Raw genomic sequence first — 5,892 nt, forward strand, 5'->3', positions numbered from 1 at the left:
TAGTAAGGCGTTTTTTTGCGCCAAAATTCATGATGATGTTTTTTTTCAAAGAAAACCTTTCTGGAGTGTTTTTCACGGCCTCCTTTACATTATTTCATCATATGGCACGTTTTTACGACATGTTTGAAAAATCGAATTTTTTTTCGACATAGTATAGTAAGGCGTTTTTTTGCGCCAAAATTCATGATGATTTTTTTTTCAAAGGAAACCTTTCCGGAGTGTTTTTCAAGGCCTCCTGTATATTATTTCATCATATGGCACGTTTTTACAACATGTTTGAAAAATCACATTTTTTTTCGACATAGTATAGTAAGGCGTTTTTTTGCGCCAAAATTCATGATGATGTTTTTTTTCAAAGAAAACCTTTCTGGAGTGTTTTTCACGGCCTCCTTTACATTATTTCATCATATGGCACGTTTTTACAACATGTTTGAAAAATCGAATTTTTTTTCGACATAGTATAGTAAGGCGTTTTTTTGCGCCAAAATTCATGATGATTTTTTTTTCAAAGAAAACCTTTCTGGAGTGTTTTTCACGGCCTCCTTTACATTATTTCATCATATGGCACGTTTTTACAACATGTTTGAAAAATCGAATTTTTTTTCGACATAGTATAGTAAGGCGTTTTTTTGCGCCAAAATTCATGATGATTTTTTTTTCAAAGAAAACCTTTCTGGAGTGTTTTTCACGGCCTCCTTTACATTATTTCATCATATGGCACGTTTTTACAACATGTTTGAAAAATCGAATTTTTTTTCGACATAGTATAGTAAGGCGTTTTTTTGCGCCAAAATTCATGATGATGTTTTTTTCAAAGGAAAACCTTTCTGGAGTGTTTTTCACAGCCTCCTTTACATTATTTCATCATATGGCACGTTTTTACGACATGTTTGAAAAATCGCATTTTTTTTCGACATAGTATAGTAAGGCGTTTTTTTGCGCCAAAATTCATGATGATTTTTTTTTTCAAAGAAAACCTTTCTGGAGTGTTTTTCACGGCCTCCTTTACATTATTTCATCATATGGCACGTTTTTACACATGTTTGAAAAATCGAATTTTTTTTTCGACATAGTATAGTAAGGCGTTTTTTTGCGCCAAAATTCATGATGATTTTTTTTTTCAAAGAAAACCTTTCTGGAGTGTTTTTCACGGCCTCCTGTACATTATTTCATCATATAGCACGTTTTTACAACATGTTTGAAAAATCACATTTTTTTTCGACATAGTATAGTAAGGCGTTTTTTTGCGCCAAAATTCATGATGATTTTTTTTTCAAAGAAAACCTTTCTGGAGTGTTTTTCACGGCCTCCTTTACATTATTTCATCATATGGCACGTTTTTACACATGTTTGAAAAATCGATTTTTTTTTTCGACAGTATAGTAAGGCGTTTTGTTGTGCCAAAATTCATGATGATGGTTTTTTTCAAAGAAAACCTTTCTGGAGTGTTTTTCACGGCCGCCTTTACATTATTTCATCATATGGCACGTTTTTACGACATGTTTGAAAAATCGAATTTTTTTTCGACATAGTATAGTAAGGCGTTTTTTTGCGCCAAAATTCATGATGATGGTTTTTTTTCAAAGAAAACCTTTCTGGAGTGTTTTTCACGGCCGCCGTTACATTATTTCATCATATGGCACGTTTTTACGACATGTTTGAAAAATAAATTTTTTTTTCGACATAGTATAGTAAGGCGTTTTTTTGCGCCAAAATTCATGATGATTTTTTTTTTTCAAAGAAAACCTTTCTGGAGTGTTTTTCACGGACTCCTTTACATTATTTCATCATACGGCACGTTTTTACGACATGTTTGAAAAATCAAATTTTTTTTTGACATAGTATAGTAAGGCAGTTTTTTGCGCCAAAATTCATGATGATTTCTTTTTCAAAGAAAACCTTTCTGGAGGGGTTTTCATGGCCTCCTTTACATTATTTGATCATATGGCACGTTTTTACAAAATGTTTAAAAATTGCATTTTTTTTCCGACATGATATACTGTGGCGTTTTTTGTGGCCAAAAATTACATTTTGGACGACATGCTAAACTATGACATTTTTGTCATATTTTGGACGACATACTAAACTATGACGTTGTTGTCACATTTTGGACGACATACTAAACTATGACTTTTTTTCACATTTTGGACGACATACTAAACTATGACATTTTTTACACATTTTGGACGACATACTAAACTATGACGTTTTTGTCCACATTTTGGATGACATACTAAACTATGACCTTGTTTTACCCATTTTGGAAGACATGCTAAACTATGACATTTTTTTTCCATATTTTGGACGACATACTAAACTATGACTTTTTTTCCAAATTTTGGACGACATACTAAACTGTGACGTTTTTGTGACATTTTGGACGACATACTAAACTATGACTTTTTTTCAAAATTTTGGACGACATACTAAACTGTGACGTTTTTGTGACATTTTGGACGACATACTAAACTATGACGTTTTTTTCAACATGTTGGACGACATACTCAGCCATTACGTTTTTTTTCCACATTTTGGATGACATATGACGTTTTTATCCACATTTTTGATGACATACTAAACTATGACTTGTTTTGTCCATATTTTGGATGACATACTAAACTATGACGTTTTGTCCATCTTTTGGATGACATACTAAACTATGACCTTTTTTTACCCATTTTGGAAGACATGCTAAACTATGACATTTTTTTTCCATATTTTGAACGACATACTAAACTCTGATGTTTTTGTGACATTTTGTACGACATACTAAACTATGATGCTTTTTTAAAAATATTTTGGACGACATACTAAACTATGATGTTTTGTCCACATTTCGGACGACATACTGAACTTTGATGTTTTAGCGACATTTTGGAGGACATACTAAACTATGACGTTTCAGTCAAATTTTAGTCATCTTCAGGAGAGGATATCCCCTCATCTGTCACCATTCATCTCTAAAATATTCTTTAAGAACATTCACATAAAAATCTGTGAAGTTTTACTGGTAGACATACGTGGACAAAACTGTTGGGACCCCTCGGTTAATGAAAGAAAAACCCACAATGGTCACAGAAATAATTTTAATCTGACAAAAGTAATAATAAATAAAAATTCTATCAAAATTAACCAATGAAAATCAGACATTGCTTTTGAACCATGGTTCAACAGAATTATTTTAAAAAATAAACTCATGAAACAGACCTTGACAAAAATGATGGTACCCTTGACTTCATATTTTATTGCACAACCTTTTGAGGCAATCACTGCAATCAAACCATTTCTGTAACTGTAAGAAAAGAAAAAAAGACAAAAACTAATATTTTCAGCTGAACTAAAGACAGACTTTGTGATTTTTCTGCTCACATGTTGTGTTGTTGTAAACTTACTCTTTCAAATAAATAGCCTCCTAACCCCCTGGAAACCAGAGTTTGTCCTGTTTTTGTGTTGCTCCTCGGCGACCCTAGACAGCCGGGTCATAATGTTTTTTGAGCAACACACCATACTATAATGTTTTTACAATGAGGGTTCTACTATGGAACCAGTTTGACATGTTCAGGTGTTCTTTGTGTGAAAACTCAGAGACTTCAGGTATCAGAAGGTGGTTTTCAACTTTCTTTGTTAACTTTCTGCTTCAACTTTAAATTTCCTTCACTAACCCAACCCTCTGGACTTCCAGGAAGCTGTGTTCCTATTGGCTGTCCAGGTGGCTGCTTGGTGTTATCAGGAACACCTGAGCAGCTTGGTGTTATCAGGAACACCTGAGCAGCTCAGTGTCTTCCTGCTTTATTTGGCAACAAACATTTCCTCTGCTTCTCTTCACCACAGAACCGGGTTTGGCTCTGTTGCTTTAGTTTCTTCTTTCGGCGTTGGCTTGCAGCTTCCAGCAGTAAAATCGTCTTTAATGTGTTTCTTGGTGTGTTTTAGGGCTTTGTACTGGATAGTTGTCTTGGTAAATGTGGTTCTTTAGCCACAGTTAGCACATGGTACTAATGTGTGCAGTGATTAGTGGGTTTGGTCCAGCTGAGTTGTGTCTTTATCTTGGCTGTAGTGAGTCTTTAGAGGTCTTTGGTCAGACACATTCTGTATTCTTGTTTGTGAACCAGCGTTGGTTGTCCAGAAGGTAAGAGTTCCTGTCCTGATTCTCTGTTCTCAGAGGTTCTCTGGTAGGCTGCAGGAGACTTTAGCGTTTGGATTATGCTAGTTTGGTTTTGTACGGTTTCATTTGGACGACTATCTTGAGGCCCCTCCATGTGGTTTAGTGAGGTTTTCTGGAACAGTTCTACAAAGCAACCTGCAGGAGAAGAGACTGTGAGAGTTTTTAGGAAGTTCTGGAGAGCAGACTTTAGAGCAGCAGAAACATTTGTCAGCAGTTTGAGCAGGAGAAGGTGAGCTTCAGAGTAGAAATGAGACGGAAACCTTCTTGACCCGTGTGGTGAGGTCCTGTACCAAGAGTTTGAGCAGGTTGTGAAGAGTCTGTAGTTCTTTGGTCTGATAGCACACGAAGAGTCGACTCATTAAAGGAGAAATCAGGAGATATTGTTGGTTCTTCTGTCGCTCTGCAGTTTCCAGTTTCCTTAGACTGAATATCAAGTTTATATTTTAAATGATTTCCCATGTGAGCCCAAGAAGACTTCAATAAACTCCCTCCATCCCCTGGACACAACATATTTTATTACCATGTTAACTCTTTCTTTAAAAATATATTTTTGAGTTTTAATCATTGTTTTTTCTCCTTGCTTGTTTAGTTTTGTCATCTGTGTGAAAAGTGCTAAACAAATAAAGTTGAACTGATAAAGTGAATAATTGACTAACTCATGATTATGACAACAGAAGTATTTTCATTGTGATTTAAAGGTTTGTTTCATTTTTAAGGTTGGGGTTAAAATCTTGACAGAAAAAAAAGATTAAAGAAACAAACTACATTAAAAAAAGCAATCAAAGGAAAAAAAGCATTTAATACAATAAAACTTTTAAAAAATTAAACATTAAATACGATTAAATGATATTAAACAGACAAAATATTGAATTAGATAATTAAACAGAAGATACAAAACATGTAATTATGAAAATAAACAAAATTTTAAAACAAAAATGTTAAACATTAAAGATAAAATATTTTTGATAATTAAACATTTAAAAAATACAATTAAACAAGAACATTAAACATTGAAAAAAATACAAAACATTTAATTAGATTATTAAACCTTTGAAAAGACAAAACATTTAACTCAAAAATTAAATGTTTAATTAGAAAATTAAATCTTAAAGTCAATAAAACTTTAAATAGGAATTAAAGAGAAAATACAATGAAGCATTTAAAAAGAAAATTAAATATTAAAAGGTGGTAAAACATTTTAAAAAGAAAAACCTTAACAAAGATTTAATTGAAAAATTAAACACGGGGAAAGAAAAGGAAAGTTTTTCAAACAAGCCGATAAAACATTTGAAAAATCAATTAAACATGAAAAAGACAAAATATTTCGAAATCAAATCAGACATTAGAAAAGAATAAAAGGTGAGAAAAGAGCAAAACTAAACATTTAAGAGGAATCAAACTAAAGACAAAACATTTGAAAAGACACAAGTTAGACTTTAGAAGATCAAATTAAACAGAAGAGACAATAAAACAATCAAAAAGAGCAAAAACAAAAGTCTTAAAGCGTTTTCTAGTCTGAAATGAAAACATCAAGTTGTTTCTTCAAAAATTTCCTCTTTCTATGTTCTTGGTTTGATTGTGGACAGATTTACTAAGAACTCATTTAAGAAAACTGCTTTCCAGATAAAGTCTACTAGTAGTTGAAGGCATTGATCAAACTAATGTTACCTTCTGATCACCACAAACTTTACTGTTCAGTGAAGAGAATCAAAGTTTGTTGAGGATTTATA

The sequence above is a fragment of the Amphiprion ocellaris genome, chromosome 15 (assembly GCF_022539595.1).
Source record: "Amphiprion ocellaris isolate individual 3 ecotype Okinawa chromosome 15, ASM2253959v1, whole genome shotgun sequence".
Classification (NCBI taxonomy): domain Eukaryota; kingdom Metazoa; phylum Chordata; class Actinopteri; family Pomacentridae; genus Amphiprion; species Amphiprion ocellaris.